At 36.4% G+C, this 12,936-nt stretch overlaps 1 protein-coding gene and 1 non-coding gene across 6 annotated transcripts in view; one reads left to right on the forward strand and one right to left on the reverse strand.

Moving 5' to 3' along the window:
• The window catches only part of CSNK1G1 (casein kinase 1 gamma 1), a 197,060-nt gene that overhangs the window by 95,870 nt on the left and 88,254 nt on the right, over positions 1 to 12,936 (reverse strand). The gene's annotated exons all lie outside the window — the stretch shown is intronic.
• LOC132000428 (U6 spliceosomal RNA) lies at positions 1,800 to 1,903 on the forward strand. Its single transcript, XR_009399302.1, has one exon. It is a non-coding gene; the product is annotated as a U6 spliceosomal RNA (small nuclear RNA).

Raw genomic sequence — 12,936 nt, forward strand, 5'->3', positions numbered from 1 at the left:
GATCCCGGGACTCCGGGATCGAGTCCCGCATCGGGCTCCCAGCTCCATGGGGAGTCTGCTTCGCTCTCTGACCTTCTCCTCGCTCATGCTCTCTCTCACTGTCTCTCTCTCAAATAAATAAATAAAATCTTTTTAAAAAAATAAATAAATAAAAGGCATGATACTCTGCAGTAAAAATACTAAAGTACTTTTATTTATTTTATTATGTAAAATTTTAAAGTTTTATAATGATTATCCCATGTAACCTTACTCAATTTCAGTAAGTAAATTATTTTGAAGCAAATCCCTGGTACTCTATTTTATTAATAAATATTTCATTATGAATCCCTAATAGGTTTGAAGTAGTCCTTCAAAACAGGCGGATTACTTGCTATTGGAAAACCTCTACAATACAACCGTGGAAAATTAAAAGACCAAATGGAGACCCAGGGACAAGGAGATTATAGCAATAGTCAGACATTTCAGGCATTCAGGAAGAAAAAAAAGTCTAGGTGGTCCTTTGAAAAGCGAAATGATTGAGTGAAAAAATACAACTACAAACAGAGTTCAAGGTAAAGCAACTGACTCTAGAAAACCCCAAACCATGAACTGTCAATGATTTGAACTTAATCATCTGGTAAAAACAGTCTATTATCTAAGAATTGACTTATCTAAGAATATATTATCTTATCTAAGAATCCACCATCTAATCTGAGGGCATAAAGATTTTGCCTTATATTTCTAAGGGTTTTATATAGTTTGGATTCTTACATTTAGCTGACCCATTTTGGGTTAATATTTGTATATGGTATGAGGTACAGGTTCAACTATCCAGCTGTCTTAGCTCTATCTGTTGAAAAAATTATACTTTGTCCACTGGTCGAGAAGCAATGGACCACAGACTCATATCTGATTCTAAATTCTGTTCCCATTGCTCTACTATGTCTGTTCCAAATCAAGTACCACTGCTATTAGATCACTGTTGCTTTGTAGGAAGTTTCAAAATAAAAAAGTGTGAGTCATTCAACACTGTTCTTGCTTTTCAAAACTGATTTGGCTCTTAGGCATACCTTGCAACTCCTTATCAATTTCACGATCAGCCTGTCAATTTCTACAAAGAAGCCAGCTAGAAATCAGACAGGGATTGAGTTGAACTGGAGATCAACTTGGGGAGTACTACTATCTTAACAATATTAAGTTTGCTCCCTGAATATGAATGTCTTTCCATGTATTTAGGTCTTCTTTAATTTTTTTCCACATTTTATAGCTCTCAAGAGTGTTAAGTTCTATACCCATTTTGTTAAATTTATTCTTTTTTGATTATATTGTAAATAGATCTATTTTCTTAACTTCATTTTCAGATTAAACACAGATACTTTTGTTTAATAATAATTTGGACCTCTTCTCCCATGATCCATTCCTAGAAGCATATTATTTCTTTTCATTAGAGAAGTATTAGGGAGAGCCTGGGTGGCTCAGTCGGTTAAGGATCTTGACTTTTTATTTCAGCTCAGGTCATGACCTCAGGGTCGTAAGATCCTGCTCCACATCAGGCTCCACACTCAGTGCAGAGTCCACTTGAGATTTTCTGCCTCTCTGTCCCCTTCTGACCTTTTCCCTGATTATATACATTCTCTCTCTAATAAACAAGATCTTTAAAAAAGAAAAAAAAGTATTAATATCTCTTAAACTCTAACTAGGGAACTCTTTCATGTAAATGAATTTTCCAGATTAGTGACACTCCTTCAGTAAAAGTTAAAAACTAAAATCACTTAAAATGAAAATGTTTCTGAGGTTTCAGGCTTCATAAAGAATATCTGGTGCTCATTTTGGCAGCACATGTACCACAGCTGGAATGATACATAGATTAGCAAAATCCCTGTGCAAGGATGACATATAAATCTGTAAAGTGTTCCACATTTTTACATATCTCCAATTATAAACTATGTAAGTAATGGGGATGTAATGTATAGATAGCATGATGACTACAGTTGCTTATTTATAATTTGTTCAGAAAGTAAATCTTACAAGTTCTCATCATAGGAAAAAAAATTTGTTAACTATAAAGGATGTTAAGTGAACTTACTTTGATGATCATTCTGCAGTATATACAAAAATATCCAATCACTATGTTGTATACCTGAAACTAATGTTATATGGCAATTATACCTCAATTAAAATAATTTTTTAAGATTTATTTATCTTAGAGAGAGCATACAAGTGGGGAGAGGGGCAAATGCAGAAGGAAAGAAAGAATCTCAAGCAGACTCACCAACGAGCACAAAGCCTGAAATGGGTTTTCCATCTCACAACCCATGAGATTATGACCTGAGCTGAAACTGAGTCAGATGCTTAACCAACTGAGCCACCTGGGCAGCCCTAAAAATTTTTTTAAAAGACAGAATATCATTTTTTTAAATGAATCTGATCAAGATAAGTAATAGTTATATTGTCACATGAATGATACCCTGGAAGGTTAATGAAGTATATAAGGCTTCCTAGACTGCTATTTTGAGTACTCTGTCCCCTCCCTTGCTATCAGTCTGCTAGTGATTAGTTGCAGAAAACTGGTATTGTGTTTATACAGGTAAAGGTTGGGGGAAAGTAAGAAAAAAAAAAAAAGAAAAGGGGCACCTGGGTGGCTCAGTGGGTTAACCCTCTGCCTTTAGCTCAGGTCATGATCTCAGGGTCCTGGGATGGAGTCCCGCATCGGGCTCTCTGCTCAGTGGGGAGCCTGCTTCCTCCTCTCTCTCTGCCTGCCTCTCTGCCTACTTGTGATCTCTGTCTGTCAAATAAATAAATAAAATCTTTAAAAAAAAAAAAAAGCAGAATCCCAAAGCATCTCCAAATTTGTTTAGCCAAGGTGCATACATATATATACATATATATGTACATACATATACATATGACAGAACAAAGACTTTGCTCTATTTTTCTGTGATGTTACAATTCTGTCTACTGAAACAAAAACAATACAAAACTACCTTCATGATTTGGAATTTCTGGATGTTCAAATCTAAACCATCTAATTATTATTTAGATTTTTAAAAATTATTTAGATTAATTAATCCCTGAAGTAGTTTATAAGATAAAAATAGAAAAAGTAGCATTACCACCTCAAAAAGACATTTCTCCTCTCTCTCTGCCTGCCTCTCTGCCTACTTGTGATCTGTCAAATAAATAAATAAAATCTTTTTTAAAAAATCAATCAATAAATCGACAAATCAATAAAATCTTTACAATATAAAAATTAAATGCTTTTCAATTTTTTAAGAAAAATCATTTTTTGTGGTGGGATGGAAAAATGAGATCAGAAGTTCTTATTAATTTATGGTCTCCAGCAAGGGGGAAGGATGACATATAATGCCTTTCCAGGATTTTTTCCTACCTACGGAATAAAAGTGCAAAAACTACATCATGGCCCACACTTAGTCAAGAATGGACTGCGGACATCTCTAGCCTCACTTCCCCCTGAACCTTCTTCAAATAAAAAGCTCAGGGTAGAATAATGTACAATGTTTACAATGTCCTCCTCCACTTTGATTTTACTCTAAATTCTAAAATACATACTTTGCAAAAAAATTAAAAATTAAAAATAAAAATAATAATAATTAATTAATTCGCCAATGTTTTCCTTCCTCACCTCCCAGAAAAATCCTTAAAGATTAAAGTTTGGAATGGTCCACCAGAGAAACTAAAGAATTTTACTTAAAGAGAAGATTTTTGGCTACCATTTTATACTTTGTATTTTTTTCCCTAGTAACAGGTAATTGTACTAAATGTCAATGACTATCATCTTTGGAATGAGATATTTATTCTAATGCCCTTTTAATTTTTTTATCTCATGTGGTATTTTAACCACCCACGTAAGTAAGTGACAGGTGGTGAGATTACATAGTACAGAATGGAAACAAACTGTTTGGGATGTCCCAGATCTGGGCTCTGGTTGCAACTGTGTGGCAAACTAGTTTATTTTACTTTGACCAAGTCATTTAGTCTCTAGTCTCTCTCATCTTTAAAAAGATGAAGGTTGGACTAGGCAATGCCAAGGTTCCTCACAGGCCAAAAACTTAAGAAACTCTTACTTTTGTCAGTCTGGAGTTTATATAGCATTAATGATGACAACAATCCACTAACAAATGCTCTCTGTTGATGATTGTTAAAACAACTACAAATCTACTTAACTATCTTAGCAGCTAGCTCACATTTTTATATGTCACTAGGATATCTCAAAGTCTGTCAAATAAATGCCTTGCTGAATAAAAAATGTATGACACATAGAGAGAGTTGACTTAACATGGTAGCTTAAAAAAGAGGCATTTAGTTCTAGTCCTCTCTAAAACCCCACTGAAACGACCAAAAAAACCAGACAGGTGTAAGTAGGTGAGAAAACAGCAGACTGAAGACATCAACCTTCAGAAGTACTAAACAGACAAGACCTGAGAAAGCAGACATATACAGCAAAGGAGGAATCTTAATGCTAAGACTGCCTAATGATATTGATAGAAAGTTTACAATTCCGTTGGAAACTTGAGAAGGATTAATGAAAGATATGTGGATAACTAAGAAAAGTCTTTAAAAATCAAGTATCAGTAATTTTTAATTCTGAGGGAAGGGGGATGAAGATGTACGTGAAAGAAAATATAATAACAGTGCTCTCATAGTTCAGTTGTGAACAGTATTTTCACAACCATAACACTATAAATGTAGAAAAATAGTTTAAACAAAAAGTGTAACGTTAGTATGTTGGGAGAAGGTGGGGAGTGACTGGGATGATGTACACCAGAAAAATAAAAACAGGGGCGCCTGGGTGGCTCAGTGGGTTAAGCCGCTGCCTTCGGCTCAGGTCATGATCTCAGGGTCCTGGGATCGAGTCCCGCATCGGGCTCTCTGCTCAGCAGGGAGCCTGCTTCCTCCTCTCCTCTCTCTCTCTGCCTGCCTCTCTGCCTACTTGTAATCTCTCTCTGTCAAATAAATAAATAAATCTTTAAAAAAAAAAAAAGAAAAAAGAAAAATAAAAACAATCTTTAATAACACTTAGAAGAAAGAAGGTATCTAGAGGACATTGTTAAAAGAGTTGAAATGCTTGCCTGTAGAGATCAGGATTTCACAACCTATGCCATATAATTGTTTTCATTAAAATCAGATTATAAAAGGGGCACCTGACTGGCTCAATTGGTAGAGTATGTGACTCTGGATCTCAGGGTTGTGAGTTTGAGCCCCACACTGGGTGTAGAGATTACTTAAAAAATAACACTTAAGGGACTCCTGGGTGGCTCAGTTGGTTGGATGACTGCCTTCAGCTCAGGTCATGATCCTGGAGTCCCAGGATCGAGTCCCGCATTGGGCTCCCAGCTCCATGGGGAGTCTGCTTCTCCCTCTGACCTTCTCCTTGCTCATGCTCTTAAAAATTTAGATCATAAAAATATATGTCTATAGCAATATCTTGCCCTAATAACCCCAACTCAGGAAAAAACTGTATTAATCTAACATGATCTACTCATTGAAGAGTCCACTATGACTGGCAGTAAACTCCACTTCCTTTGATAAAAGCTTTGCCTTTTTGGAAAAGTCTAAGTTCAGACAGTTTTCTCCTTAGGATGCATGATGGCATCAAGTAAATATTGATTCTGAACTCTCCTCATAATCAAATCCAAAATCATCTTCATTTCATAATCCCGCTCATACAGTTCCAGAGTGGTTTCAGCAATCCTCAAAACTTCACCATTTAATTTTCTTGATAAACCAGCCAAGATGAATAATCCTGTAAGAATCCTATCCGCGACACTTCTAAAATTGTTGTATTAATGTGATGCAGACTGTGTGTCAGCGAATATGGTTGAAATGCTTGACTCCTACCATTTTTGATGGATTATGCCGACCAAAAAAAAAAATTCTTCCTCAAGATCTGTTAAAGCTGTTTAATTCTACAACCTCTGCTTGAGTTAGAACCAACAGGGTGTAATTTCAAAAGAAAGTAAAACTATCATATTACTAAGAACAAGAATTTTATATTTATTTGTAGCTTTTTCAAAAAAATAAAAATGCCTTATTTCTGGAATCATAATTTTAAATTAAAGCCCTCCACAACATACCGCTGAAGCAAAACAAAGGATATAATCTGTTACACACCTGTGAAGTGGGGCCATAAACATCCCTGAGAGGGGAAGGTATTTTGTCAGGTCTACAACTTACTTTGAATGGTGCAAGCACAGACACACATTCATACACTCACACACACACAAAAATGTACACACATATCCCCAAAGATATAAAGCATATGGGACAAAATATTAACAACTGGTAAATCTAGGTAATAGTATATTATGGATAATCACCATCCTATCCTTTTTACTTTTTAGTAAAAATTTGAAAATCTTCATATAAGGTTGGGAAAAATTAAAACAAAAGTTTAAACAATATTTGTATTATGTATATAAATGCTCACTATGTATCAGCCACTGTATTATGTGATTATATATACTATGGGAATTATAGCTCCTAACTAATCTGTAAAGATATTATTACTCTCATCTTTAAAAAGGGGGAAAAAACTTCAAAAGGCAATATGACTCCAGGACTCTAACCACTTGGGAAAGAGAGTAATGACATGACTTCTAACCTTGTTTTAGTTTGTTCCATCCAAACATGCTACGAGTTTGCAAATGTATAGGAAAACCTTAACAATGCTGTAAAAGCACAACACAGCTGTTTCTGTTTCATTGGTGGCATAGCTTTGGGCTGATCCAGACTTAGTTCTATTTGTTCAAAATAGATTAATTAATAGATTTACTAAGAAACTATGAATAAAAAAGTAATATTTCATTTTATAATGCCTTCACTTTCAACTAAACACTTTTAAATTTTATCTTAAGCCTATATTCTTTCAGATAAATGATTTTCAAAAAAAAATTTAATACAGCAAAGGGGTACGTGGGTGGTGCAGTCGGTTAAGTGTCCAGCTCTTTTTTTCGGCCCAGGTCATGACCTGGGTGTTGTGGGACTGAGCCCCATGTGGGACTATGCACTCAGTGCAGAAGCTGATTAAGACCCTTTCTTCCTCTCCCTCTGCCCCCTCCCTCTTGCTCATAAGTGCTCTCTCTCAAATAAATAAATAAATAGAATCTTAAAAAAAATTTTTTTTAAAGATTTATTTGAGAGAGAGAGTGTGAGAGAATGAGCATGAGAAGTGGTGGGAGGGTCAGAGGGAGAAGCCGACTCCCTGCTCAGCAGGGATGAGCAGGGAGTCTGATATGGGACTTGATCCTGGCATGACCTGAGCTGAAGAGAGTCGCTTAACCAACCCAGGCGTCCCCAATCTTAAAAATTTTAACTCAGCAGATTGGTATCTTTTAAACATAATCTTATTGAAAACTCAGTATGTAGGCGAGAATCCTATCTTCTCATTCTTCATTTCCCATTCTCTCACAGTGGGAAATAAGGGCTTTAAGGGCTTGTGGGACAGAATATGAAATGAAGGGTTTTAGAAAATATGCATCTGTAAACTGTTAATGATCATAACTGCCAAATACAGAAGTGGCTGGTAAAAGATGAAGTTAAAATTCAAATTAACTTCATTAATGACAGATAAGTAATTCAGGTAAGGAAAGAAAAATATGCAAAGATGTTGTCATGTACACCCTATTTTAGTCACAGAAATAATAAGTATCTTATTTTAGAAGGGAGGGTGACAAAGGACAAGTTGCTACCCTTGGCCAATTTACTTTTGTCAAAAACATTCTTCTGTGTTAATGATGTACTTTTGTGTATTTCATCAGGTACCAAAGATGAAAAACAGCAAAAACAAACAAACAAATGAATGAATGAATGAATGAATGAATTAAAAAGAATTCCTTGCGCCTCCATTTTCTTATTTGCAAGTAAAAAGATTCTCTAACAATGTCCTATTTCACAAGGATAATATGAAGATTATTAAAATTATATGCAACACTGTCTAGTCTAAAGGGTCTCCCATTAACATAGGCACATATTAGGAAGGGTAAGAAGTATCATCTACTTATTCTTACAACTAAAAAGAAAAACAAGCCATTAGCCATTTACTTGTAGACTATATTAAATGTAGACAAGGTTTTCTTAATTCTAGAGGAAGAGAATCAGTCACAACTTAATGTTTACATGATTCTTTCCAGGCCTGATTCAGAATACTCAAAAAATTTTTTTAAAAAGGCCTCAAAATAGACCCATATTTCTCAATTAATAAAAAACAGCTTGCACATGTATTTCCACTCCACTGTATCCTCCAACCTTTTATTCACAATCATCCTTCATCAATCTTCCTTTCTCGAATCTTCAAAATTCCCTTATCTACTGAGGCAATATACACAGGTAAGACGCCACAGAAACAATCTTTCCAATAAGAAAGAGGCAAAGGCCACAAAGAAGCAACTCTTAAAAGAAAAAATATAAATCAATGTATAAAGACATTTAACTTTACCCATGAATCTATACATATTTAATAAGACACCATTTACCCTATCAGATTAGCATACATCAAAAGATTCTCAGTAATGTTCAAGGCTTTTGAAGGGGCAGGGAAAGAATCACCCATGCACATGCATGCACACACAGGCAGAAAGAAAAGAGAAGCCATCTTTCTATGGAGCCAATTTCCAATATGTAACAAAATCACAAATATGTATATCCTTTGACTCAGAGTGTACACTTCCCAGATTTACCCTAAGAAAATAATTAGCCAAGTCTATACAATAAGGATGTACTACCATAGGCATCTATTAGGATGCTCAGTACAGTATCATTTATAATATGAAAAGACAGAAACAATTAATATGTAAATATAAATGGGCTAAATTACAGAATAACTACAGACATTAAAAATGAATGATCTAGGGATGCCTGGATGGCTCAGTTGGTTAAGCGTCTGACACTTGGTTTCAGCTCAGGTGGTGATCTCAGGGTCTTGAGATGGAGCTGGAACAGGGCTTTGCGCTGGGCATGGAGCTCGCTCTCTCTGCTCCCCTGCCATTTCACATGTGTGCTCTCTCTCTCAAAAAAAGAAAAATCTGTATTTTTTATTTTTTAAAAAGATTCTTATTTATTTATTTCACAGAGAGAGAGGCACAGAGCACAAGCAGGGGGAGCAGCAGAGGGAGAGGGGGAAGCAGGCTCTCTGCTGAGCAGAGAGCCAGATGTAGGGCTCAAGCTCAGGATGCTGGGATAATGACCTGAGCAGAAGGTAGACGCTTAACCAACTGAGGCACCAGGCACCCCAAGAATGATCTGTATTTAAACTGAAAAAAGAAATCCGTGTTATATTAAGTGATAAAGACACGTTTATACTACAGTTTGATTATATTTCTAAAATATGTCCTGATATACATTCTAGAAAATTAAATTAAATAAAATTAGTGGTTATCTTTGGATAAACATTTTTTTTAAAAGATATTATTTTTAAGTAATTTCTATATCCACCATGGAGCTTGAACTCACAACCCTTAGATCAAGAGTTGCATGCTCCACCAACTGAGCCACCCAGATACCCCTGGAGAAATTTCTGAAGTAAAATTTGAAAAAACTTCTGACTTTTCAACCTCACTACTCTTCAAGCCCTTCCTCTTCCAGCATCCCTTAAATGCACCTTTCTTCCACTCATACAAACTCCATAAAGTATCATCTCATCATCTGTGACTGCGTGTCCATTAACACATAGTGATGACCTCCTTATCCCTACCTCAAGCCTAAAATTTTCTTAGTCTCAGATTCACATTTTTGCTTATGTGCTGCACACTCCTCAAAGTCAGTGTATTAACTACCTGTCTTCCCTTCCACCAACTCTAATCCTGTATTTCCTTTTGACATTAAAAGTTTCTTCATTCATTTGGTCTCTCCAAGCTGGCAAATTCAGTTGTCTTTGAAAGCTTTCCCTCAAATAGCGGGGGTCAAATCCTGCCTACAATCTACTTCTGAAATTTCTCCCTAATTCATCCCTTTCTCTCCATCTCACTGCCATTTTCAGAGCTAAAAGCTAAGGCAGGTCTGGCCATTTCTGACTTCGACTGTAAAGCCAAATAAACATTTCTTAAGTACCCATTAATATTTCTTAAATATATATTATATGCCATACACAGTAAAAAGGAGCTGAGAATATAAAGATTAATGAAGCAAAGTACTACCATCAAGCTAATCTTGAGGCAGAGACATGGGGGAAGAAAATACAATGTGACAAGTTTTACAATTAGAGCAAAATTCACAAGATGTCAATCTCTTTCTTATCTGATCTAATCTTACAACCACCTGAAAAATCTTTCCATCTAGAATACAAACCAGATCATGCTACTCTTGGGTTGTAAAACCCGTGATGATTCTACTCCGCTACCTACAGGATAAAGTCCAAATGCTTTAGTACCATCTAAACACTTCACAATCTGGCCCCAACCTCCCTGATGGAGTCATCTATTACTTCTTTTATTTCACATCCATTAACCCAGTCATGTTGCTGGGTTAACCAGTTGCTACTCTGATGTTTCGTGTTCCTACTGCTGGAGAGCCCTTCTTCCTCGTGCCCATCAGTGGAAGTCTAGTCCTATTCTCAAATAATGCTTCCTTTCTGAAATCTTCATTAACCTCTGCTAAAGCAGTTTTTAATATAATAGTTATCACTTCGTGTTATAATTTGTTTTTTTTTTCTTTCTACCAGTAGACTGTGAGACAGATTCTTGAGGACAGAAACTACATTTTGTTATTCTTTCTATCTTTCCCAAAGTCCAGTAGTTAGTAATTACTCAAAAAATGTTTGTTAAGGTGCACCTGGGTGGCTTAGTCCGTTAACTGTCTTCCTTCGGCTCAGGGTATGATCTTGGGCTCCTGGGATCAAGTCCTATGTCAGACCCCCTGCTTAGCAGAGATCTTGCTTCTCCCTTTCCCTCTGCTCAAGCTCTCTCTCTCACCCTCTCTCAAATAAATAATAAAATCTTAAAAGAAAAAATTTTGTTAAATGAATGATGGGGTAGAAACAGTTTTGCAGAGAACCAAAATGTACTAACACTGCATTATTTTCTTTATTTCTCTACCTGGAATCCAGAGGTCTCCTAAATCAGTGGTACTAAGGCCACTTCCTACCATCACCCCCACCCCCACATACCAGGAGCCTGAAGGAAGCTATGTTTGTTTGTGTTTTTTTTTTCTCTCTCTTCCTGTTCATCTGGCTATCTATCTATCCAATCCACAGATTAACAACAGTAAATAACACAGATAGAATCCCCACCCTCCAAGGAGGTTATATTCAAATAAGGAGAGACAACTAGCAGGTAAATAAACACAAATAAATCATTTCAGGTAGTTTATCAATGTGATGACTAAAATAAAGTGTTTGGGGGTGCCTGGATGGCTCAGTGGGTTAAGCTTCTGCCTTCGGCTCAGGTCATGATCCCAGGGTCCTGGGATTGAGCCCTGCTCAGCAGGGAACCTACTTACCCACCTCTCTCTGCCTGCCTCTCTGCCTACTTGTGCTCTCTGTCTGTCAAGTGAATAAATAAATAAAATCTTTTAAAAAACTAAATTAAATAAAATATGGGACGCCTGGGTGGCTCAGTTGGTTAAGCAGCTGCCTTCGGCTCAGGTCATGATCCCAGCGTCCTGGGATGGAGTCCCACATCGGGCTCCTTGCTCAGCAGGGAGCCTGCTTCTCCCTCTGCCTCTGCCTGCCAGTCTGTCTGCCTGTGCTCGCTCTCTCCCCCTCTCTCTCTCTGATAAATAAATAAAATCTAAAAAAAAAAAAAAAAAAAAAAAATCTTATGAATAAAAAACTAAATTAAATAAAATAAAGTTTGGCTTCATAGCTAGGAGAGAAATGTGCTATTTTAAATGGAGGTGGGGAAGAAATCACTGAAGGTTTCTCTGAGAAGGAAAGAAAAGGTAAAGCCTGAAGGATGAAAAGCAACCACCTAAGCAAAATTTGGGGGAAGAATTCTGTAGTAGAAGGAACCTTAAGTACAAAAGGTCTGAAAGCATAAATGCATTTGGCTATGTGAGGGCCAGAGAGACAGTGTGGCTAGATAAAGAAATGAATATGGAGAAGAAAGCATGGCCTTGTAAGTGGCAGCCTTGGTGAAGGCCCATCTGTACCTGTCTTGAGTATGCAATTTCTAGTTTATATCATCTGTTGTCTGCACAATCTCCTACTTATGAAAATCATACCCAAAGAACAGTGGAATGGAGTATATAGCATACCCTGTTGTTAAGAAGATGTCAAAATTATCCTAAATTCACGTAAGGACTCTGAAATACATATGGGAACAAATTTATCCTTTTAACTCACTAAGTTTTTCTATTTCCATGTAAACTTAAAGATCATCTAATATAAATAATTAAATAAGACAGATTTCCAGTTTTTACTGACTGAAGTTTTCCTTTACCTATAGAGAAATCAAACAATTTTATGATGTTCTGAGAAAGCAAGAATTCATATGCATCAAACTGCTTCTCAGTAGTAATTCTGTGGATGTTTATGTCATAATCTATTTAATTCAAGTTACTACTGTGATGTTAGAGCAAAGTCAATCCACTACATAAATGAATATTCACGAAACTAGCTGCTAAAACAACTCAGTAGTTGCTAGGAACTCAAGCAGTGTGAAATTACACATCTTACTCCTATTCTCAGTAGCATCTGCTAGATTTGCTAACTCGAACATCGCTAAATATAAAGAGCCTTCCATTACACTAGTCAGGTTTTAAAATTCCAGGCTGCTGGCCTTCTACCAGTAAAAATAAATTCATACTCAGAATCCTTAAACTGAACTGTACACCCAGTGATCTCTCACTAGTGCAGTGATGCTTCCCTGATTCTCTCTATGGGGGACCCGAGACAACATTTTTCCCTTCTTCCGCAGAACAGAAGAAGAAAAGGTGACAAACAATAATCATGTTACCCTTCCACACTCCTGTTCTCCTGTTCCCTCAAGGGGCAGAGTCTCTTAC

Source organism: Mustela nigripes, chromosome 13 (genome assembly GCF_022355385.1).
Source record: "Mustela nigripes isolate SB6536 chromosome 13, MUSNIG.SB6536, whole genome shotgun sequence".
Taxonomy (NCBI): Eukaryota; Metazoa; Chordata; class Mammalia; order Carnivora; family Mustelidae; genus Mustela; species Mustela nigripes.